The 26,850-nt window shown below is 36.9% G+C and overlaps 1 long non-coding RNA gene across 2 annotated transcripts in view; it reads right to left on the bottom strand.

Moving 5' to 3' along the window:
- The window catches only part of LOC115942910 (uncharacterized), a 465,869-nt gene that overhangs the window by 189,765 nt on the left and 249,254 nt on the right, over positions 1-26,850 (bottom strand). The gene's annotated exons all lie outside the window — the stretch shown is intronic.

The raw sequence follows: 26,850 nt of genomic DNA on the forward strand, positions 1-26,850 counted from the left end.
ACTGAGACTCTTTAACCCTACTCCTACTCAGAAAAATCTAGTATTTCCTCTGCCTCGACTATCACAATCCTTGGATAATTCACATCTTTGGATAATCACCTCCCCCACATTGAAGTCAAAATAAAGTAATGGGAAAATGCAAAATGAAAATGCTAAGTGACAATTATTGCATGCGTACGTGCCAAACAGTCGGCAGGCGATAGCGTGTTTAAACAGCTCACACTCTAGAGCCCAACGACCTGGAGTCAAATCCTCACTCTAGCTCTTAAGAGCTGAGTGGTCTGGAGCAAGTTGTTCAGCTGGTTTGTGTCTCAATTTTCTCACCAGTGTAAGGGGAATAATAATACCTGGATCTCCCTCGTTAAGAGTTAACCCTTGCATAGTGCTTGGAACAGCATCTGGCACGTTGCAAAACCTCAGGACGCATGACCTATCAATCTTATTATAATGCAGTGAAATAGGTAGTCTTATCCATCCCCGTGTGTCATGTGGAGAACTGAATCTCAGTGAGATGAAGCCACATGTGGAATATGCAATATTCACACCAAGCAGGGCCCTTGCCTGTAGGACTCTGTACCCAAAGTAGTGAACCAGAATGCCACATAGTGCAAGTTTCAAGGCAAAACCAAAATGGAGACCCCCACCCACCTAGGAACATCATGGTGATTTACACATATGTGTGGGCAACAAATAGAATTCAGGCTCCTATCTCCTGTTTTCCATTCATAGATTTGGATACTAATTCTACGGAGTTCTTCAACTTTCGACTTGCTTCATGAAGGTACAACTGGTGTTATCGTTTTAGGATCCGAGGGATAGAAAGGACATCACCTTTGCAAAGGGACTGATCTCTACCCTAAGAATGAAAAAACACACATTAGCTCATCACATGGGTGGACTAACTGGAGAGGGTAGATATGTATCTTTACCCTCTTTCACCTGAGATTTATCACCTAGGAATCTATTGGCTGCAAGTGACAGATGACCCAATTCATAATGAAGTATAAAGTACTTATTATCTCACATGACAAGAATCCCCAAGAGAGAGTGTTTCCAGGTTAGGGTAATTCAGTAACTCAAGGATGTTAATTCACTAACTCAAGGATTTCCATCCTTTTACCTAATCACCTTAGCATATTCCCTTTTAGTCCCCATTTGCCCTCATCTGATGGCATGATGGTTGTAGCATCAGCCTGATTTGTAACTGGGCCTATGACCTAAGCCAGCTTAGATATGTGACTCATTTCTGAATGGTGTATGAAAGTGACACATGCAATTTTCAAAAGCAGCCTTTCTATCTCCTCCATCCTTCTTATACCCATTAGGGATGATAGAATGGAAATCTGGAAATAGCCTGGATTCAACATCAAAGGCTCTCCCATGTCAACACTAAATTGCCTCCTATTACATACAAGAAAATGACATTGTTCTCTCATTTAAGCAACTACTACCTTGATTCTCTTCTTCTTGCGTCCCAATCAATATCCTAATGATAGTGTCCCTGGTAGTTTCCCCAGTAACCTACACTCAACACTGCAACTGGAATGATGGCTTAAGAATTAAATCAATTTCACTACTCAGTGCCTGCCACTGTTTTCACTGCCCCGATGCATTATCTAGTCCCTGCTTACTTTTGATCCATATCATACACTTCTGCTCTATACAAATTGAATTCCAGCAATCTTGACCTCCTTTTTGTCCCCAAAGGGAGAAAACAAAACAACAAAAATCTTATCCTCACCCTAGGTCCTTATGCTTTCTATTATTTTTCTCTGCCCTGTCTTCCCAAGGAGCTTTACGTGGTCACCTTCTCACTCTGGACCGACCTCAGCTACCATCTCCTGAATGAGGTCTTTCTTGAGCATCCTTTCTAAAGGACTCTACATCATCACTCATAACACTGCTTTACTTGCTCACAGTTCTTAATAGTACCTGAAATTTTCTTTTCTAATCATATAGTTACTTATTGGTGTGCTATGCCTTCTACCATTAAAATGTAACCTCCTGGAAAGCTAAGACTTCATATACTTAGACATATCAGTTTTTTAAAAGCACAATACTATGTAATTTGTATCAACCGCTTTTAGCTTAATTTTCTGGATCCATTATCATGCTATTCCATAAATATGCAGATTGCTTGAGGGTACCTGTTAGCTGGAGCCTTATTCCACAGACGATTTTGTGTTCTCCCTCTACATGTGATGAAGGTTTCCAATAGACCACATTTAAGTCCCTCTGGTAATCAGAAACTAAGAGATTTTTTTAAATAAAATCATAAAGAAACTTAAAAGGTTTAGGCAAAAAGCAGCTAATTGGGAGAATAAACATCCAAAATGATGTCTAATTTGGTTGAAAATAACCAGAATCTACCGCCTGACCCTGGGAAAGATTGCTGAAGTGCTTGACTTCTGGCTTAATTTGCAATCCAACCTAAGGAAGATTGTTAAAGTCCTCTAAGTTGGATGGATACTCTCTAATAAATGCATTGTGAATCTCAAGGTACAACAATTTCAAGTCAAAGTTGGGAAACTTTAATGTGTGTTTCCCATTATCTTTAAAAATTAAAAACAGCTCTGCCTGTGGCCCTCTTGTCTTGGCGAACAGAAACACTCCCAGCAAGTGCTTGTGTGAAGGCAAAACAATAGTTTGGAAAGGAAGAATGAAAAATCAACTTTGTCTTTATCTGCATAATGACAATCCATCGATTGTACTGATTTTCAAAAATCAATTTTATGATTAAAACAAATTTTAAAATAGCATATCTTTAAATGCTGTCTTTCATTATTCGTCCATGTGACAGTTGTCTTTTGCAGGCTATGCGATTGGCAAAATGGAGCTAAAGCTTCGATATTTGGATGATGAACAGATGAAGGGATGTTCAATGTCGAATGAGATGTTTTTCCTTTAAAATTTTACATACCTGCACTGAGTCACATAATTCTATAGAAGTTCTCTGCCAGCTTTCTAATGTTTCAAGCCTGTTTTCACTCTATTATTTTTCTCTAAGCAGACTTAAACTTAGAAACCAAATAATGACATCCTTCCTAGAAGAAAAAAAAAGGTTCCTCAAATTACTTGAGCGGACTTCCGTCGATGTTTTATTTTCAATAAACCTTGAGGCAAATAGCCACTTTTGAACCTTGCACTTTGCCCCCTGAGTTTCACAACCTGGCGAAAGATCAATACCAGAGTCAAAAGTGTCAGCAAAAATGAAAATGATATGCACAAATTGTTATTTATACAAGTCCCCTGATTTTGTTTACTGAGTTTAATATAAACTCTGCCTTTTGATTAAAAGCAAATGTTCAAGTTCTCTGTAGGGACCTGCTGTTCTAGATGATTATATCTTAAAAAAAAAAAAAAAAGCAAAAAACTGCAAAGGGCAAGAATTAACTGAAAAAGGCAGATCCCTAGCAGGAATTCCTTTGGTATTAAATAGCAGAAGATAATGACTAGGCCATGTGGGTATGTGGGCCAGAAAAAGGAAGAGAAGATCACAAAAGACATAATTCTTTACTTATGAAGGTCTTCTGAAATATATATCATTCAAAACAATTGGTGTAATATACCAAAATTAATAAAGATTGTCCTTTTGAATTAGCTTTTCTACTTCTTGAAATTTACCAAAATAAAATAATCAAGGAAGCACGCCCATACTGTCCTTGGTGATTATGGCACTTTGTTCCTTATAGAAATAACAAAATTAAAAGTAAAAAAATAATAATAATAGGGCAAGAAAGAAATGGCTATATTCATTTATGAGAGAAAATAAATCTATTTGAAATACTTTATAGAATATTTAATTCAATGAAAAAATGTATTGCTGTATATAAAAAAAAGCAAGATACTGAAACTACACATACAATGTGATTCACCATGTGTAAAATCTACAAATTATATAGACATTAATGTATACAATTAATTGGCCTATTTCTCTGGTGTTGGATCTACAGCCAGTTTTCATTTTCCTTATTAAATGTTTTGATTTAAAAATGTTTTCAAAGGATATATATTAATTTTATAATTAAGCAGTAATGGTTAAATGGGTGCTATGCTGTTTAAAATACTATCTAGACACAAAAGGAAAACCTACTGAATTTGTCAAGACCCGGTATATTTTACAGAGCCTAAGGAAGCAGATGGCAATGAATTCTAAACTCATTTGTTTCTTGCTCCTTTTCGTGGTTTCCCACTACCAAGAGAGTAAATCTCAACTCTTCAATCCAAAGAATTAATAAACACCTGTGATAAATTCTGTCCTGGTTCTAGATATTGCTAAGAATTTCAGTAGTCTATAATTCTTGTCCTCAAGGAGTTTACAATCTTGCTCGGGAAAACAGACTTACTATTTGAAGTATTTACAGAATAATTAATGGACAATTTGTGTGGTCCTTGCCAATTGTGAGGTCAGTTTCTGAGTTTATTCCTCTTCTCTTATGATGTTAAAACGTAAGAGAGTGGCAGGGATCTTGTGAATTATTTAACAAGAACAAATACAGTAAAGCCACAATTAAATTTTTTACATCGTATTCAGTGCAGCTCAAATTAAGTCATTTAAAACATGGAAGTGAAATACGTACATCTTCTATTTGATTTCAGTTGTTAGGGAATTAAAATTAAAACATCCAGACTGTATCACTTAGCACACGCTTAGGTATTCCAGTGAAGAGAAAATATTAAATCAAATAAGGATTCAATCTCAGACTAGACACAATTTAAGCACAACCCACTGTCAAATGTTTGGTGATTTATTTGTATCCATGACAGCAATGTTGTGAAGCGCTGAAAAGAATGTCTTTTATAAGTAACTCTTCTGAATCCTGCCCTCAGTCCTATTGGTTATATATCATCTTCACACGAGTTCTAACTTAAAAACAAAACAACACAAAACAAACTGCATAATGAAAAAAATGGAGATAAAATAAAAATTAGTGGGGGAAAAAAGGTCAATATCTGTAAGTAATTAAATATCACATTGGCTCCTTGGAATTTAGCAGGCAAGAGATCATGTTTCACTCCATTAATTTGTTCTTTTTACTGCCCACTATAGGAAACAAAGAATGGAAACCAGTCCCCAGATTTCCATCTTAAACTCATAGCATCCTTCCCAGTAAGATAGTCTTCCATTATCAACTTTTCGATCAAAGATTGTAACAGCTCTGGTAATGATGTCAAGAAGAAATGTTTCAAAATATAACCACAGTAAAATTTAAGTTGCACCTGGAATAGAAGCAACTGTGGGTTGACCAGTTGTATAGTTTGAGTATAACAAAAAAGGATAGCCTAATGACAATTTCAGAATAAGATATCCCACATATTACTCTGCATAAGATTTCATAGGGAATGATAGTACATGTATTTAGCAACCTGTTGTAAGTACATGAGTGCCTTTATTTGCTTAGTTGCCATATTTTACTTTCAGTGTACATATATGTAGGGAAGATTTACTGCCCCAATAACTTAATAGTTTAATATTTTTCTTTTTTTAAATATTTTTATTTAAAAGTAGTAAGTGTAACTATAACATGCACTGAAGTCCATAACACTCATTTCTCAGGACGTTTAATTTACCTTTGCTTAAACAGAAGTCACTTCGTATACTAAACAGTAAGTCAGTTGCTCCACTAAATGAACGGCTGAAAATTAGTTTCATTATTTTAAATGAAATGGCCAACTAGATATTCCTAAGAGTGACATTAATGGATCACAAGCATGAGGTGGCTGGGCTGTCCAGAGAAAAGCTTTTCAGCTTCCTTTGTGAATGCCTCGCTTTTATAAACCAGAATCCAGTGCTCCTTTCCTTACAGAACCAGGCCAAAGGATCTGCCATAGTCTAAAAAGACTTCCATATTTTATTTTATTCCACTTATCATTTGACCAATGTCAGAATGGGCTTTAGAGTAAGAGAAAAAAAATGGAGTGCTAGAGATTAACCTTATGCAAATAAGCTGGAAGAGAGGGCCATGTCATGCACATTGCAAGTACCTGTGAGTACCTGATTTTTCAGTATTGCTTTGCCTTTTACTGGTAAGAAAGTTGCTTGTAAAATAAACCACACACACTGTCGGAACTCACAATTGGAACATTTAAATGATTATTTGCTTCTCTTTCTACCAGCTTGTAAAACGTTATTTTCTTATTCTTCCTTAAATAGTCTGTGCTAATTACATACCATGACCCTTGCCCTCCAAGTGCCTTCATTTATGGCAGCACATTCCTTTCCAGGGCAACACATTGGCTAGGTTTATAGGATGCTGCTACCAGGCCTTCCACCCCTGACTTCTGCTTCCCTAGGTCATAAGTAACTTACCACATACAACTCAGCAAAAGAATTCATTTCTTCGTGAGAAGCACATAACTCACCTGACTACCCAAGGAATACATGCAAAATAGTGTGACTGATACCACCCTTTGGAATGCCAAGCATATCAATTAAGACACACTTTTGTGATTTGTTGCTTCCCTCAAAAAGAGAGAGAAAAATAATATTTTAACTTAGGAATATGTAGCTGAATTACCAATGTGGAGCCATTTCTAGGGGGATTATATAAACAACTCTTGAGTTGACTTCCTTAACAGGCTGCAGGTTGGAAGTTTAGAAACTGTTTTGAAACCTCCAATCTCAGTCTGGTATTATTCTAAGCAGGCAACCAGGAGAGAAGGTGGGAGTTAGATCCCATGTCAATCTAAATGTATCCAAGTAAAATGTTTTTAAGTTGATGCTGTACTAAATTTTCATTTTCTTCATATCTAATACAAATTTGGAGCTCTTTTACTTTTTATGCATTTGGCCAATTATTGAATTCAGCACCCTCAATTTACAGTAAATACCTAAATAGTAGGGTCGATTTAGACAAATAGAGATGATTATTAAAACAGAACTGTACAATTGAATTATTTAGGGACAAACTCAACATTTCTATGCAGAGGACATGTAATATTTATTTATTTATTTTAAAAAAGATTTACTTATTTATTTACTTTAGAGAGAGAGAAAGAGAGAGCTGGGGCAGAGGGAGAGGGAGAATGAGAGTCCACAAGCAGACTCCCAGCTGAGCAGCTGAGCATGGAGCCTGAGAGGGGGCTCCATCCCAGGACCCTGAGATCACGACCTGATCCAAAATCAAGAGTTGTTTGCTCAGCCGACTGAGTCACCCAGACTCCCCCAGAGGGGCATATAATTTAAACCATTATTTCTATCACTCAAATTCCAAAAAATGTATCCTAATTAGTGGTTTATTTCAGATGAAGCTGTCTAAGGAAGTTGAACATTCAGGTAGCCCTTAATACATTTCCAGAGCTGGATATATCTATAGCATAAGCTGAGCAGGGAGCCTGATGCGGGGCTCCACCCCAGGACCCTGAGATCATGACCTGAGCCAAAGGCAGACGCTTAACTGACTGAGCCACCCAGGCAACATTGACTCTTTTCATGCAACCATTATTGAGAAAGAAAGATATAGCAAAATTGGAGAGAGTTTTGGCATCCTGTTGTGTTGATATGTGCTAATATATAAAAATATATAATGTTTGTCATTTTAATAAAGTCTCTATTACGGCAAATACCTCTATTAAAAAAAACAAGGATGTGAGAATTTACCTAAACTTAAATTTAATTAATGAAGCTGTTTTGTACAAAAATAATACAATTCACATAAAAGTGTTTTCATTTAAGTATGTTAAAATCCAGATTTACACAAATGATAAATAAGTACTAGGTAATAATTCATTTACAAAAGGATCTCTGGGGGTGCACCTGAGTGGCTTGGTCAGTTAGGCATCCAACTCTTGATTTCAACTCAGGTCATGATCTCAGTGTCATGAGATTGAGCCCTGCATCGGGCTCCGTGCCCGGTGGTGGGGAGTCTGTTTGAGATTCTCTCCCTCTCCCTGTACAACCTGCCCCCCCCGCCACCCCACTGCCACCCCCCCGCTCAAAGATGCACTCTCTCTCTCAAATAAATAAATAAATCTTTTTTAAAAAGGATCTCTGGGTAATTTCACTGAATAGTTAATGTTTAATATATGTTTATATATATATACTTATGTATATATCTTTAAGTATATATAACAATGGAATATTACACAATCTTAAAAAAGAATGAGATTGAGCCATTTGCAACAGCATGGATGGACCTAGAGTGTATTATGCCAATTGAAATAATTCAGACTGGGAAGAACAAATACCACATGATTTCACTCCTATGTGGCATCTAAAAGAAAACAGAACAAATGAATGAACAAACAAAAAGCATAATCAGACCTATAAATACAGAGAACAAACTCATGTTTGCCAGAGGGGAGCATGTGGGGGATGGGAAAAATGGGCAAAGAGGAGTGGGAGATACAGGCTTCCAGTTATGGAATGAATAAGTCATGGGAATAAAAGGCCCAGCATAAGGAATATACTCAATATTGTCATGGCATTTTATGGTGACAGATGGTGGCTACACTTGTGAGCACAGCATAAAGCACAGAGAAGTTGAATCACTAGGTTGTATACCTGAAACTAAAGTAACATTGTGTGTCAACTATATTCAAACAAAAAAAGAATTTTAAGAAGTATATGTACATTTATGTGTGTATGTATTCTTATATACCATTCAATTTAGAAGTAAATTTTCCACAAGGGACACTACGTACATGTTAAATATCTTCCTTATGGTGTTTGACTCTGCCCTAAAATCTGTTTTCACAGATAACATTGTAACATGTGATGATGTCGTTGTATGGACAGAAGCATCTTTGCTCGCCATCTCCTTGAGTATAGTAAGAAGGACAAATGTTAAAATTCTGGGATGCTGTTCCTCTTATGATGGCTTGTGGTCCTTCTCTCCACCCATGTACCAGCAATGTGAGCTCTCAGAAAAAAGACCATTTACTTGCCCTGTTGTCAGCGCATCTGGAAGCCTTGTCAAAACAATATAATTTTACTTTGTAACTTTTTGACATTGGTATTTATTGCACCTGTCTTTGGGCATGATTTATGACCTGTCTGGTGAATATTTCTCCTCAAGTTGGAGTTTACAATATGAGATAAGTGAACCATTTAAAGGTCTGCGTATGCTTCAAAATGGCAAATGGACATTTTGCATGCATCCCTCACCTTCTCTCCTCTCTCTCAACTTCATCATCACCACCTAAACGGCCACTGAGATACACCATTCACTCAGTTCTTCGGAGAAAGAAAGAAGACAAAGATTATGTAAGACTACATTTTTCACCATCTCTTTTGCAGGGGAATTATGTGTCGATGAATTCTAATGAGTGGCAAGAAAATTCACTATAGGGAAGGCATCCAATGGAAAACATGTGCTTGTTGTCAGGAAGGCCCTGTGACCTTTTGTCTTTGTATCCTGGCTGGGACTCATCAATGTTTCTATCTATCACCAGAAAACACACTTCCCATTGGCAAAATTGCACATATTTTAAAAGCAGTCATTCTAATTAAATTGCTTACCTAGGCTGCAATCAAGAAAACTTTCTTTCCGGGCGCCTGGGTGGCTCAGTTGGTTAAGCGACTGCCTTCGGCTCAGGTCATGATCCTGGAGTCCCTGGATCGAGTCCCGCATCGGGCTCCCTGCTCGGCAGGGAGTCTGCTTCTCCCTCTGACCCTCCCCCCTCTCATGTGCTCTCTGTCTCTCTCATTCTCTGTCTCAAATAAATAAATAAAATCTTAAAAAAAAAAAAAGAAAGAAAACTTTCTTTCCTTGACTATTCCCTCTGGATCTTGGTATTAATTGACGATTGTTTAGCAAGTCTCCTTAATCTCATAAGGACACACTCTAGATGTGTGCTTGTGTTCTACGTTTTCATAATACAACATTTTAAACCTTTCAATTTTTATTCTCCAAAGTTCATATGAACATGATTTATTTTGGGGAAATTTCTATAATTACTAATAAAATCTAACATTTTTCAAAAAAGTTTGAAATAGGTAAATATAATCTGTTTCTTTGTCTGTTTCCTTGGACCTGCAAACTTCATCTTCATAGAAACTCATGGAAAACACCATCATCTTAAAATAACATTAAATGGGATTCATGTCCTTGTACAGGTGTGAAATTTTTTGCATTTAAAAGTTAAGGAAAAATTAAAAATGTAAAGCCTTTATGTGATAACTTAGAGCGTTTTCTCTTTATACATATACAATGTTCATATAAAATGTATATGTTTAATTTTAAATTAGTAATGCTTTTGTACACTTCTGAGATGTACATAAAAACTCATAATTGTTTACAGTGTTATTATATTATTTCAGACCAGTGACAGTTGGCATCAGCTTCTGCAAGTTCCCCTTACTTTAATAATCAGATAGCAAATATACACTTTAATGTATCTAGTCTATTAATTAAATGTACTCCAAAAATTCATTACAGAAGCCACTAAATCATAAATAAGCTGAACTTCATTCACTCAAATAATTTGATTTGATAATTGAGAACTCTGACACCATTTTGTTTTTGTTTTTGTTTTCTAAGTAGGCTTCATGGAGCCTAACGTAGGGCTTGAACTCACGACCCTGAGATCAAGACCTGAGCTGAGATCAAGAGTCGGATGCTTAACCCACTAAGCCACCCAGATGCCCCTCTGACACAGTTTTAGGTAGACAATCAATACAATTTTTTATACATCAGTAGTTCAGACAAAAATGCTACCTTAATAAAAGGCATTAATATTTCTTTTCTATGCTAAGTCCTTACAGTTGCAGCATTTTTTTTTTGGTATGTAGGCAATAGTTTCTTCAGCAAAGAATCCTGTATGTCTGAGCTCCTCATGTTCCTTTACTGCTCATCTCTCCAAGTGTCCCAAGTATTTTAACATTTTAACCCAGAAAAGATAATCTAACCCTTTAATCATTTTTGTTGTACTCCTCTGAATCCTCTCAAACTTCTCTATAATATTTATTTGTCATTTCTGTTGTTGTGGGACCCCAAATAAGGATAACTCTCTCAGGGTTGAGTATAGATGGATGATTGTTATGGTTCCTGCATTCAACACTTAGGTATAAACCAAACCTTGTAGTTCATAGATTGTTCATCTATCTCGCAGTCTCATTCAGTTCGACTCCCAGATATTCCTCTGGACAGCTAAGCAAAGACTACTCCTTACCATCTTCTTTTGGTGCAATTCTGTTTTACTCCTATGAACACTTCTGCAACGTCTTGCTTTTCAGAAGATGAGGGACTTTGTTTCTTGACAAACGCAGATGAGGCAGGGACACATTTGTGAACTATAGTCCTTCTATCACTGTAGTGGAGGATATACCAGTCATTCCATTGTCAACCCTTGCTGTTTCTCGTTAGCCCACCTCCAATCCGGAAAAAAATGAGAAGTCCCTCTCCACTCAGTGATACAATTTCCTTCTTGAACCTACTCATCCTTAACAAATTGGAGTCTGCCAATATGTTGCCAAACCAGTGACTTCAACACTGGCAGGACATTAAATCGAGATTAGAAATGGCCCCATGACATCATCCTCTTGTTCCTATCGAACAGATGGTTTCTGTATATTGTGCAATTTTAGATCATTATTCATGGTTTGGGTCAGTATAATTCAGGAAGCCAAAAAACTGCCAAGAAAAATTGACCTGGACCAAGTTCAAAGACTCAAAATTATTTTATTGATTAGACGCCTGAGTTTTCATTTTCCAGAAGGACATCATGAATCATCAATACATGATAATACCTGAGTCATTTTAGCATTTGTGATGTTTAGAACTTCAAAACAAGATAATCTTTGAAGGGTCAACCTTAAAGAAGCATGATAATGAGATATCTAAGGAACTTTGTTGGGTACAACTGAACTGGGGCCAGAAACTATTGACTGAGGCAAGTGGTTTGTTTGAACTGGATGGTTATTTATTTTCACCTTATACTTGTTGACTTCATATCCTCCCTTAAGCTCAGCCCAGAGACAGTGAAGAGGTATGTTTTAAACAAGCCAGACAGGAAGCTATTTTGAAAGGCCTTGTTCAGGCATTATACCAAAGCAAGAAGATAAAGCACAGATTTGGCGGGCTGAGAACTTGGAGAATAAAATCATGGTCAAAACAAAACCAAACCTAAATGTGTTCACAGTAAGCTTTATAAGAGACCACAAACTCATATATCCTTTCCCTAAGAATCTGGAAGGAATTTCAGTAATCATGTGCTTTCTTTAGAATAAGTATTAGCTATTTTTGGAAGATATATCCCATTATATTATCACTGCCGCAGGGCAAATCTCTTGCATGGGTCATTGCAACTCTGTTCCCCCCCAAAATCAGTGCTATGCCCAAACCTCTATCGATTTGAGCTTGCATCAACCATACTTCCTGCTGTTCCACAGTTTCTGATTATGTTACAAGTATCTTACTTAAAATTATTAAGGCTCTTATTGCCATCCATTTATTTGAGTATAAATTTTACATTAAGAAGATAAGATCTTTGACCCTTTCTGTGTGGGCTATTTATCTTCTTCCAATTTCCCTCAAATAAATCTCATGGTCTTTATGAAGGTGTTCAATTCTCATGATTCTATTTACTTTATATTCATTGGTATTTTTGTAACCAAGCCGTGTAATGTTATACCCATTTTACAGATGGCTGTGAAAAGATAACAATGAACTGGAAAGGAAGACAAGAATTCTATGCAATTATAATTTAATCATCCCACTGCAAAACTTTGAGTCTTTCTCTCTTGCTGTTTTTAAATTTCATTTCCAGGTCCTGTTGGATAGAAATGCCGGTGGTTATAGAAATCCCTGAAAGTAAGAATATATTTTCTTATAGGAATATTGAAAATGTATTCTATGCACTTATGTGAATGAAGCTTTAATCATAGATGATAATCAGCAATGTCTAATTTTTGTTGCAGCATGATACATCACCTTGCTATAAGGTACTCCAATCAAAATATGTTGGCAACTTTCCTTTGTCAAAGAAACGAACAATTTAATCATTTTGGTAGTTCATCACCCATGCACCTGCCCGCCCCCCACCCGCAATGCCATGCCCAATGATATAAGCAATAACAGCATTACATTGAATTCACTTTAAGTTCCAGCTGAAGTAAGTCTGAAAAAGAAGCAAGTTTTTAAAATGGTAGTGGTGATCGGGGAGGAGGAGTGTAGGAATTCTAGCAGCTTCTTTAGGTGCTCTTTTTCCAAAGGCTGCCCTAGCTTTGATGGGAATTGAGCATATGCTTATGAATAAATTTTCTTCTGTTCTTTTCTTTTTTTCATTTGTGGCAGAAAGGACACAGTCTGGGTTGTCCTCATCTCTCAGCTCTGACCCTCTCAACACCACAGCTGTTGGAGTTATTGCTAGAAACGATACCAAGATTTTTTTTTTCCCCTGGGATGTTCTGTTTGTCTCTCCAGAATATAGAGGTCTTGTGTATTCATGCATGTCCTTCCCAAACCTTTAAAACACTACATTTGGGTTGTATTTAGGTCAATATGGGCATATTGTTCCTTCTACATGATTCTGGAGGAGCTGGTCCTCCACAAAGCTACCTGCTTTGTGACTACAGATAGTCCCTGACTTAACGGTGGTTTGCATGATGCAAACGCGATACTCATTCAGTAGAAACCACACTTCGAATTTTGAACTTGGATCTGTTTCTGGTGCTTGCTTTGGCAGCACATATACTAAAATTGGACCTGTGGGTCTCCATGGCCCCTGCGTATGGATCTGTTTCTGGGCTAGTGAAGTGTGGTCCAATCCTATCTCCTGATGCTGGGCCTCACCTGCCACACCTAGTCAGCCCAGTGATCACAGGGTAAACAGCGACCACGCCCACAACCATTTTGTTTGTCGCTTGCAATCCAGCTCTCAATTACATGAGATCCTCAACATTTTGTTATGAAATGGGTTTTGGGTTAGATGATTTTGCCCAACTGTGGGCAAATGTAAGTGTTCAGAGCATGTTTAAGGTAGAGGAGACTCTGATGTTCAGTAGGTTAGATGTATTAAGTGCGTTTTTGACTCACGATACGTTCAGCGTACAATGGACTTATTGGGACTTAATCTCATTGTAAGTCGGTGAAGGTGTGCATTTATAAACTCGCTAGCTGCTGTTTCCTAATTTCCTTGTTTTCCACTCACATGACATGTGCCTTTCAGTCTTCAAAACATAAGGGGCTGCACAGACACTGATCTTTCTTCTTCATTTCTGCAGAAGTCAAATCACAGAGAATGTTGTAGTAGCCCGGGAGAAGTCAAACCTATTCCTTAGGTGGTAAGGTACATGTTTTGTCATAGAAACAGGTGCGAAAGAAAGAGAAACACACCGAAGAGTTGTACCTGTGAAGGACTTCTTTAGGATGCTTTGCTAGAGATGCTCTAAGGATGTAAAATTCTAGGTTAGAGGGAGGGTAGCTGTGTACACACGCCATTTTCACCCCGAGTCCTAACTGATAAGCTCTTGTAGAGCTTACTGTCAAACTTCACATTTTGAGGCTTAAAAAAGAAAAGGTTAATAAAGGAGTGTTTTATGTCACTTCTCCCATACATCATTGAATAAATAAATATAAACTCTTAATACTTTCCTTCCAGGAGCCAAAGAAAGGCCCTGGTATTTTGGAAAAGCCTTGTTCACAGTCACGTGTCCATGGAGATTGAAGTATTCCTTTGAACGGTAAAAGTAGATAAATATTTCATTACAGGAGGAAGCTTCTCAAAGATACCCTACGTTCTATCCTATTATCCAACTCATACTCAACATATAAAGAGATCTGCCCCCCAAAAAAGAAAAGAAAACCAAAAAAACCCCAAACCCACTTCTCCCCCTTCATCATGACCAACTGCAGCCAAAACATGTCTGCACTGAGGAACGTATCTGCAGCCTCCAGGAGCTTTGATACAATCAAGGCTGGTGAGATGTGCCAGACCCTTTCCCTTTTTCCCAGATGGTGGAGTTTGCTACTTTCACATTTGGCTTTTAATGGACAAGCAAGGAAGCCTGCCAGGAAAGCAGCGGAGCAAGCTAAGAAAACAAACAAACAAAAGCAATCACGCCCTTGACGCAGAGGCCAATGACAGGTATGATTGATCAGGTGTCCAGCTGGAAGCTGTCACCACCGAGTTGAGAGAAACAGGCAGAGCTTGGCGTGTTTCACGGGCCAAAGATTATCATGGGGTATTAGGTAGGTAGCATTCTTCAGCAAACAAAGAAATGGAAAGGATGGAGTTTGCTTTGCCTGCGCCACATGCCTCGCAGAGATGCTTACCACACGACTCTCTTTGCGTAAGGGATACTTGAAACTGAACATATTATATTTCCTCTAACTCTCGTTAGAGAAAACCATAATGCACACCACGGTATTCTTTTGTCTGTGTGTTTGTTTTCCAACGAAATACTTTTTCATGTTAAAATAAATGTACATTTTGACATAGGATCACTTTAGCCATGTACGATCCATCCAGAAGTATGCTTGAATCCAAAGACTTACATTCTAATTATGGCATAATGTCCTTGTTGCTTAAATGAGGAAAATAGAAATCTTGCTGATTCTACAGTATTGTCTTTAGAATCAGCTGCAATAATAGCATATTTCCTTGATTTTAACATGCCATGGATGATAAGAAGGCTTTCGAATAAAGAACAGCATTAAGCATATTAAGTAAGCATATTGATTTTAAGAGTCATCCACTTATTTGAGAAATATTGAAATGTAAATAGAAGGTGCATATTGCAATCAAGGAAATGAGATATATATGAAAACATTTTATAAGCCACACAGTGCTGGAAATATGTATGACTAACAATTAGGTCATAATGAAAACATGTTAATAATATGGCATTATTAATATCCTGCTTGTTATAGAGGTAGTAACTTTGAAGAACAGAAAGTCTTCACACACTCAAATTGAACTTGAATCTGCATATACCAACAGAGAAAATAATGGAAAAGAAATCCCTGACAAATTTTATTTCATCTGAACATAAGAAAACAGTTTAACAGATACCTCCCAAAATTTTCAGTCTGATTTCAGTTTCACCAAAACATACACACACATCTTGCGAGTAAATTATAGAACTTAGGCTATCATATTCATTCCTTGCTTCTGGCAAGCACACGGTTTATATTTACGAGTGCAGTATTTATTTTCAAATACTCAGTATCAGTGACACCATGTGATTGACTGTGATGTTGGTTATTCTCTTGACAGAATTGTCTAGTTTTTGCTTTTTAGCTATAGTTTAAACAAATTGTCTCCCCAAATTTTTATGACCGAGGATTCATACAAATGATGTAAATTCTGTAACAAACCTCAGAGACAGTTGTCAAAGTTTTGTACTGTTAGCTGTTTTTCCAGGAATCAAAAAATGACATTGATATTGGACAACTGTTCATTTTAACTGCTACTTCATAGCTTTAAAAATAAAATGGCTTCCTTATCAGTAGCTTGAGAATCAGGACAGGCTTTCTGTAATATTTAACACACCCTAGCAAGTAGACAGCATGGGTTTGGAGGAGGAAACCCTAGATAAGTATTTCCTTAACTATCTCTCTAGGGCATGAGGCAGGCTGAAAAATGCTTGTTTTATCTTAAGTTTTGTCTCTGTCATTTTATGGGATATAAGGAAATTATTGGAAGTGAAAGATGAAGAAACAGTTCATCAATATCTTTTCTGCGTGACCAAACTCTGGTCTCTTGCCAAAATATTTTGGTCAAATATTGGTAAATCGGAGGCCATGGGTATATAAGAAAACTATTTCCATAGATCAGTGGTTTCCAAACTCGGCTCCTCCCCAGAATCACCTGAGACTGAGGAAATCTATCCAGAGTTTCTGGTCTACCCTGGGAGATTCTGAGCAGTAGGTCTGGGAGGGTCCCAGGAAAATGTGTTTTTAAAGTTTCTCAGGTGATTCTAATTAGAACTGGAGACTGCCACCATACAATTCAAATGAACTTTCTAGACTCATTAATAATGTAACAATATGGAAAAATGTTATTTCTTTAGCAGGAGAATTTTTTTTTTACTCTTTTATGTTACAAGAATATTTGATAAACCACTTGGCAGGAGTGGAATAAATGCTCAAGGGAAATGTTTAAGGAACAAAAGATGGCCCTTGGCTACCTTCCAAGCTTTCGTCTTGCCAAATGGGGTACATAAACTAAGGGTATGAGATGAATTATTATGGAAGAAAAAGGAGAATTTTTAAAGGTTTTATACAGGAGGAAAATAGTGGTAAAGGCCAAGGCTTCTTAGTTAAGCTAATACAGCATCTGGTACTTAATATTTACTAAACTTAGTAACTATTGAAGGTATTACTATTATTTCCTCTAGTATCATATATGGATAACCCAAGTCAGTAATATATTAGGGTATAAAGATCTAGTTTGGAAGTTATTATTGGTGTTTACATTAATTAAACTATAGTCTTCAAGAGGATCAAACCTAATGATGAACAAAATCCAATGACCCTCAAACCCAGTGGCCATTGACCCTGCACATACGAGGCAAAGAGAGAATAAAACAGAAGCATTTCCTCTAGGTAATTTGTTGGAACAGTCAGATGTCTTTCTCAATTCAAAGTTGAATCACAACTACACAAGGTACCCCAAAACAATAATGAATCTTTGAAAATGGCAGAAGACATTTTACAAGGAGTGATTTCATACTTAATTGTCTTCAGGAAGCTAGAGTTAATGGTAGTTTAATAATAGTTACTTAAATGTCAAAGGATAGAACAACTGACCCTCTTCTGATGTTGCTAATTTCCTTTTCCTTTTCCCCAAGTGAAAAGTACTTCATTTTTAACCATTTAATTATATTTGGAAAATACGTTCTATACAGTTTTTAAACCTCCAATTAATAAACTGCTAACTAGATTTTAGGTTCTAAAAACTATAAACTAGTATATTGAAAATACAATCCTCATAAAGCGAAGAATAATAAAGATTTCACACTGTTACTGACCATTAATCAGGGCTGAGAAGATCTTTTAAGGGAAAAGGATGCTACCAAAATATATTATTTTGTGACTCTTGTCATTCACATACTTCAGACTCCTGGAAATATGATTACGGTGTTATATATACACCGTGTGAGTGAACAGAACCCTCGTTTTAAAGACAAATCAAGGAGCAAAAATATTGTCAAAATAGTGTTTTCCAAGGTGTATTTATTTTTATTTTTAATGGAACAAAATTATTCCCAGCTGTGCAATGTTCCCACTATGCCCATTACTTTTTAATGAATCTTACAATAAGATGATTAATTCTATACACAGAGGCTTTCGGTGAATGTTGTCGATTAAGCAATTATGTTAATCCACTTCTGCTTATTTTTTTGGAAGCCCAGTGATGAAGGTAATTTTTCCGCTTTGGAATAATCTCTCTAGAATCATTAGGCACGTGTGAAAGGAGTTTTACACACATTTCCAAGGACTACACTTGTTTTGATTAACCAATTTTAGTCTGCAAACCACAATCAACCTGTTTTATTCCAACTGATAAAGTTCATGACATCACTTGGTTTCATTTTTCAGCCTAGGCATTGACATCATTCATTGGCATTAAAACATTATCATAATATTTGGTTCTGGAATAAATGAAATAAAAACACAATAGGAAATGAGCAACTATTTGACTTAGCGGAGCATGCACAGTTTTTGTTTCCAAAAATGATGAAGGTTTTGTGGAAAATAATACAAATAAAGGTTCCAGAGTGTGTAGTAGAAAATGTTAGAAGAAGGAGTATGGTTTAGAGTGAGGAAGTCTGTTTGGGTGTTGGTTGGGTGCCTGTGTGAGTTTACAGAACAGTCAAGATGTTCTGACAGGAAACAGTATGGAGGTTCCTCAAAAAGTTAAAAATAGAAATACCGTATGACCCAGTAATTCCACCTCTGGGTATTTACCCGAAAAAAACAAAAACACTAATTCAAAAAGACATATGCACCCTTACATTTATTGCAACATTTTTTTTTACAAAATCCAAGATATGGAAGCAACCTAAGTGTCCATGGATAGATGAATGGATAAAGATGTGGTGTATATATATGTTTTTATAGCTATACTATATATACACACATATATATACACACATATTCACATATATTTTAGCTGTAAAAATATATGTATCACATATATATGTGTGTATATATATTATAGCTATAGAAAAGAATGAAATCTTGCAACAACATGGGTGGGTCTAAAGGGTATAATGCTAAGTGAAATACATAGGAGGAAAAAGACAAATACCACATGATCTCACTTATATGTGGAACCTAAAAACAAAACAAACAAACAAAACCAGAAAGACTCATTAATGAAGAGAACAAACTGGTGGTTGCCAGATAAGGGGGGGTTGGAGGATAGGGAAAATAAGTGAAGGGGATTAAGAGGTACATACTTCCCATTACAAAATCAGTAAGTCATAGGAATGAAAAGTACAGCATAGGGAATATAATCAATAATATGGCAATAACTTTGTATGGTGACAGATGGTAACCATACCTCTCATGGTGAACAGTATGTAATGTATGTAATTTTTGAATCACTATGTTGTACATCTGAAACTAATAGTTCAGTTTAAAAAAAGATGTTCTGATAGGATAGGCAAAAAGAGAGGTCTCTGCCTTAAGTGGAGAGTCACTGGAACACTTGGGTGATAGGAAATCATTTAATAATGGACATAAATAGCCTCCCCATTTCTGGAGAAGCCCAGATGATGCACTTGCAACAACAGAGAATTGTAGAGTGATAGATTTAAGACAGGGGATTGGATTGTTCGATGCTGATTTACCCATTATTTTTCTCCTCTTACTGTAGAAGACAAAGATGTGAACAGTTGATTTCTTTATGTACCTTGTTGTATTGGGCTGAATCATACGAATAGCCAATATTTGATCATTTTAGACCAACTGAAATGGCAATTTGTATGGTTTAAAAGAGTAAGTATACAAAGTGAGCCTCTAAGGTGGGCTCAGTGCCTTCTTACTTGGTTCTTCATGTTTCATTGTCACTCTTACTATTACAGGAAAAAATATATTCACCTTTGAGAGTTCCTAGATTTTCCTTTCTCCTTCTGAAGACAGAGAACTGTCTAGGCCCCTGTTTCTTCTTTCTTCTTCTTCTTCTTCTTCTAAAAATTTTATTTATTTGACAGAGAGAGACACAGCGAGAGAGGGAACACAAGCAGGGGGAGTGGGAGAGGGAAAAGCAGGCTTCCCGCCGAACAGGGAGCCCGATGCGGGGCTTGATCCCAGGATCCTGGTATCATGACCTGAGCCGAAGGCAGACGCTTAACAACCGAGCCACCCAGGAGCCCCGACCACTGTTTCTTCTTGAGAAGGTTCTGGACTTCCAGTGATAGAGAGCCAGGAAGGAAGGAAGAAGCTGATAACAGCAAAGCACTCCATGTGTAAAGGTTAGAAGTTTTATTTCAGTGGAGTGGAAGAGAAAAGTTGGATCACACCCATAGTGTAGAAGGGAATTGGGCTATTGAAGCAAGGATACTTTTGATGCCAGGCAGTTCTACTGAGGATGATATACACATTTCCTTAGCTTAAAAAACAGAGGTGAGGGATTTGAATTGTACTGGCTTCAAAGAATGCACTTATTAAATTTAAAAGGAGTTAAGCTATATTTGCATGGAATTATTTCCTCCCCTCTGTCATATAATTTGAAATAATGTAAAATTAAATGTTCATTGTCTTATTTATATTATATGTCTATGCCACTGTGGAAATCATACATTCAAAAAATGCATATTATAATGTAGGGCTTAAAACTCAAATAATGTATGGTCCTAATTATGGGTGATTTAGGGGACTGTCATGAAAAATTTATATATTTTGAAATGACTTTTGGTTGCTTAGACTGAGTCCTTCTAACTGTGACACTGCTTTGAGACAAAGCTCCATGGGGTATGCATGGCTTTACAAACGTTGTATTTTCCCTACCAGAAAATATTAAGCTTATTAGTCATTATGTTCCTCACATATCGTCTTAATTGTTCTACATCTATTAGGGCTTTAAAATCCACCTTGCTCAATCCTAATCCTATTAGAATTTATGTAGCCATAGTGATTCCTTTAGATGTTATTCATATATGTTTTTCTTTATTCTTCAATATGGCTTTTTAAATTTATCTATCTTTCTGTCTATCTATCTATTATCTATCTATCTATCATCTATCTATCTATCTCTACTTAAGAAACTGTGATGCTATGTTTGTAGGCAATAATAGCATGCTTGTTTATGGGAAGGAAAAGGGAGCTAATTTTAACTTGAAACTTAGTAGACCAAACAATGGTGATAAAACTGGGCTCCAACCATGAGCGTTCCATACCTTTGGCTGATTTCATGAATAATAGGCACTAAATATATTTGAACTTTGTTTTTTAACACACACTTGTGCAGCCAAACCCAAAGCAAAATAACCAACAATTCAAATCTGCACCATGTTGCCTCATTCTCCAGATCATATTTGGGCATATCAATGTGTAAGTACATGTGTGTGTGACATAAATAATAATATAATATATACTTCACTTCCTAAAGGCTTTGGGTTTTCTATTTCACATTTAATCCTCAAGTTGGTTTTGCACTTGCAATTTTAATACTGTCTCCTTAAAGTGAACATTTCTGTTCTCTAATTCGAGAATAACAAAAATATTAATGTAAGAAACAAATGGAGGTTATCAGTTACAGAGATGCTGTGGAAGTGGGTTGTCTTGGGCCTGGCTGACATCAAATCACCATGTACTTGGACGTTTAAGGCCTCTTATATAGCAGATGCTCTGTCATGGGTGTTAACATGAAATACAAAATGTTTAAACTTTTTGCTTTCTCCCATTGGTCTTTCCATATGTCTTTTCCCCAGATTTTCTTGTCCCCAAGTATATTAGTTTCTTAGGCTACTGTAACAAATCACCACAAACTGGGGGGGAGGGTGCTTAAAACTACAGAAATTTATTCTCACACAGCTCCAGAGGCCAGAAGTCTGAAATCGAGGTGTTGGCAGAACTGGCTTCTTTGGAAGGCTGTGTGGGAGGAACTGTTCCAGGCCTTTCTCCTGGCTTCTGGTAGCTGCTGTCAATGCTTGGTGTTCCTTGGCTTTTAGGTGCATTGTCCCAATCTCTGGCTCTGTTGTCTTGTTGGTTCTTCCCTCTGTGTCTCTGTGTCATCTCATAGGCTTATCCTCTCTATCTCTGTGTGTGCTCTCCTCTTCTTATAAGGACCCTTAGTCATTGGAAAAGGACCTGCCCTAATCCAGTATGACCTCATCTTAGCTCATTATATCTGCAAAGACCCTATTTCCAAACAAAGTCACATCTGAGGGTGTGGGCGGATATGAATTTAATTATTTACTACTTCTTCCAAACTCATGATTAACCAGCTATGGTGAACCACCAGCTCTGCGCTAGGTAACTTTTTCTTTCCCTCATGAAGTGAATGACCAAGTTCATTGCCTGAACTTCCACCGATGGGTTTCTTATCATCACTGCCTTGTGGGGCCATTCTTCAGTAGGGCTGCGGCGCAGCCACTATCTCTTTGTGTCTTGTGCCCTCGTCCTGAGCTGACATGTTTGTGAACAAAGTGCAGCCTTTGTTCATCTGGTCCAGTGAACATTCCAATCCTTACACATCAGCTCTAATCAATATGATGCCACTGAGTGGATGATACAATTCTAAAAGAAGACCGGATAATTCAGTTCTCTTCGAACTGTGTTCTAAAACAGGTCAAGAGAGTTCATGTAGCTGTGAAGCAAGACGGAGGTGCTTACTGTTCCCCATCTTATGTGCATTTGTCCAGTGTTTTTAGATCTCTTTTGGTCATTAAGGGTAGTGCCAATGTCTTTCTTCTTCCTCCTTGAGATGCAGAATTGTGTTGGACTTACCATCTTGGCCAAGCTTCCCACTTGGCTTCCCCCACAGTAATAAATCTTACTGCACATGTCCCGAAACCAATGTAGATAATGTGTCAAATATCAAGTATGCCCATTTAATTATACCTTTGGGAGCTGTGGCCTGTTATTGGGTGGGTCCATGGATATTTTGGGCTCACTGTGAGGTGGACGTCCGTGAGAATTCCGTGGGAGGCTGTGATGAAGCTTCACGTTACTGGGTGTTAATGTCATCTTAGACCCTTCATCAAAAATCTTTGAAATCCTTGAAATAGCTGATAATACAATTGACATAGTGTTTTATTGTCCTGATGAGGGCCCAGATTCTTCTTCTGTCAATGGCTTCTGGATCCACAAAGTGACTCAAATCTAAAAACTGGGCAAAATATTTCCCTACCAGGTTCCTGGTCATCCATTCATCCTTTATTTTTTATTGTGAAGTCTGAACAATACCTTTTTGGTTCTTCATCTTCATATTCTTATTGGAGATAGTGATCCCCATCTGCACAACCCTTTGTAGAACAAGGTCCCCTAGATATCACTTGCACTTTGCTTCCATTATAATAATTGTACCCCTCTTGCCTCTGGTGATTTAACAACCTCCCACCCCCTATTATTTTGACATTCGACCAGTCCCATTGTCATCGACAGCCAAATTCTGTAACAATATCTCTTTTTTTCAGAGGACAGCCACCTCTCTACAAAGGACAGTCACCCCTAAGTTTCTCAAATAATCTTGGTGCTCCTATGTCTACAGAAAACTCAGTGTGTTTCCTCTACTCTCACACTACAACTCGCTTCTGACACCAGATGTGTGGGGTTTCTACCCACTGAACACTTCTCTAACACTAGTCAGGTGTATTACATTCAATCCAACTCTGACTCTATCTCCCTGGAGTTACTGTTAGATCCCACAAGTTAAGGGCTCAGTCCTACAAGACTGCCCACTCCCCATGTCAGATTACTATCAGAATTGGGATTGTTTTTATCTGCTATTAATTTCTGTTTTCTCTGCATTTATATGGTTGGACACCAAAGACTTTTAGGGTAGTGTTTTACTTCCGTAAGTCAATATTGGTTGATGATCTGCTTCCCCACTCTTGTTTTATTGTTGCTAACTGGACTTTGTAAATGTAGGGTTTTGGTTTTTTTTTTAGCTCCATAATGATTATTTTACTTAATTCACTGGTAGTAATATTTTCACCTTTTGTCTGTATTCTTAGGAAGGAACAGTGAATGCCTAGGAGAATCAGAAAGAGAATAGTATTCCCTTCCTGAACACAATTCAAAGGCTTGCTGAATCATTGAAGTAATATTAGAACCTGTGAAAATCCCACTGGACATCAGAAGGTGTTGAAGGGATAGGAAAGGAGTAATGGATTTGAAAGCTTTCTTCCCATCTGGAGATTCCCCCAATGACCAACCTAAAAGAGGACCAAGAAGAGAGGGCTCCTGTAATATTATGAGAGTAGTGTTTTTCACCTATGTTCAGGAAACCGTTGAGACAAAAGGCACACATCAGCAGTCACATGGCTGGCAGGCTTTTAAAAACATGCTACTTCCTCTTGTTTCCTTACAATATTAGTGCCCATCTCTCAATTTATTTTTGTAAGGAAATAATTAAGATACAGATTTAAAAAATATTGACCTGTCACTTTTTTAAAACCTAGCTTAAAACGCTCTTCTAATGGAATTATTTCGATTCTCTGTATCTTTCATGAAACAAAAATATCAGTCGGGACCATAAAGAGGAGATTGGTTTACACCCTTTTAGAGGGAACTTTTGAAGGAAGTTTTGCCAGCTTATACATTATTAGGAGATTTTTATATCATGTGGTTACGAGGTTCAAGGTCACTTTAAGTCAAACTATTCTTTCCTATACCAATTTGGATCTTTTTTTTTTTTAAAGTGAATTCCATACTTTGTTTCTTATCTCTGATAATTTTTTCCCCTTCTCTTTTGTTACTGTTAATTTTTGTTACCTGGTAACACAGTAAATGCTGAGAATATTGAAAAACAATAAATTTGCATCACTCGTTTATTTATTAGGCTCTCTCATTCTTGGGGTTTCTGGGTGGCTCAGTCAGTTAAGTGTCCGGCTCTTGATTTCAGCTCAGGTCATGAGATCGAGCCCCGCATCAGGTCCATGCTCAGCGTGGAGTCTGCTTGGAATTCTCTCTTCCTCTGCCTCTGCCCCTACCCATGATCACATGCACATGCTCTCTCTCTCTCTCTCATTCTGGAAAAAATTAAAAAAAGATAGGATCTCTCATTCTTTCTGTGATTTAGCAAATCTCTATAAACACGTATTTCTTTGTTGGACGCTGTTATAGAATACAATTACATAGGAAAGTGTCTCTCTTCAATAAAGTCACCACATTTCAGGTAAAACCCCATTAAAGGTCTGGTGGTCATTGAGAATATCACTATTATGTGCAATAACAATTCATTCAGTTTTAGACAGGAAAAATATGTCTACACATTTCACTCAGATATGAGATTTTACATTAAGTTAAAAAAATAAAAATTTCACATTATCTATGCTTCTTTCCATCTAAGTGCTGATCTCAAAGAACACTGAAAACTTCAAGTTTCCTATCACAGAGGGGATTTTTGTTTCATTGCTTTACTCCTCAAAAAAAACCCCCAAAAACAAAAAACTAGCTTTCATCACCAGAATATATTTTGATCCATCGTTTTAGGAAATATTCATAAAATATATTTTCTCTAGTTTTTTGTATGTTTATTTTTGTCTTCTGATGAGAATATCTGGAGTCTTTCAAATGGTTGCTTCCTTACATGAATTTTTCATTTATTTTTTTCCTTCCTGCTGTTACATTTTTTTCCTGGCTTATAGTTTTTAGCAGTTTGGTTGTGATGTGTCTGGGAGTGGATTTTTTTTCTTTTTCTTTTTTTTTAGTTCATTCTGTTTGGTATTCACTGAGCCTTGATACTGAAAATTTACATATTTTACCAAGTTTGCAAAGTTTTCAGTCATTATTTCTTCAACTATTTTTCTCTACCACCCTCTTTTTCTTTCTGAAACTCTGATGGCAGGAATATTAGACTTTGAGAATTGTCTACAGGTAACTGAAGATCTCTGTTCATTATTTTTTCAAATTTTTTTTTCAGAATGAGTAATTTCTACTGATCTATTTTCACTGACTCCACTGTCATCCCCATTTTGCTATTGATTTTTTTTTTAAAGATTTTATTTATTTATTTGACAGAGAGAGACACAGCAAGAGAGGGAACACAAGCAGGGGGAGTGGGAGAGGGAGAAGCAGGCTTCCCACCGAGCAGGGAGCCCGATGCGGGGCTTGATCCCAGGATCCTGGGATCATGACCTGAGCCGAAGGCAGATGCTTAGTGACTGGGCCACCCAGGTGCCCCTTGTTATTGATTTTTAAAAATTTTTATTTATTCTTTTAAAAATAATAATTTTATTTTTAGGTTCTAAATGTTTCATTTGGTTCTTTTTCATATATACTTTATATCTGCTGAGACTTTCTTTCATTCAAGAGCATTTTATCTTACTTCCTGGAGCCTAATTATGATAGTTACTTTAAATTAGTTTAATAATCCCAACATTAGTGTTATCTACTTATTCCCCTGTAAATTGTTGAGATTTTTTTGATTCTTCATAATTGTGGGTTGTATCATTAAAATTTTAATATTACTGTTGAGATTCTGGGTCTTTTTTTAAATCCTATGGATTGTTTCAACAATCATCTCAGTTTGGCTCATAACACAAGTAATAACCTATCTTTTCATATCCATTCAGTTCTGAAAACCTGTATAGTACTTTTCAGATGTTTTCCATGTGTGTACCAACCAGGGGGAAATCTGACTTTTTTTTTTTTTTTTTTGGTATTGTCTTACGGGTTCCTTCATTAATGCTTTTTAATTTTTTTCTTTTTGATAGCAGGAGGGGAAGGATGAAGGGGGGGAAATTGGAAGGGTAGACGAACCATGAGAGACGATGGACACTGAAAAACAAAC

This window comes from Leptonychotes weddellii, chromosome 15, assembly GCF_054177405.1.
Source record: "Leptonychotes weddellii isolate Sample4059 chromosome 15, ASM5417740v2, whole genome shotgun sequence".
In the NCBI taxonomy this organism is placed as follows: Eukaryota; Metazoa; Chordata; class Mammalia; order Carnivora; family Phocidae; genus Leptonychotes; species Leptonychotes weddellii.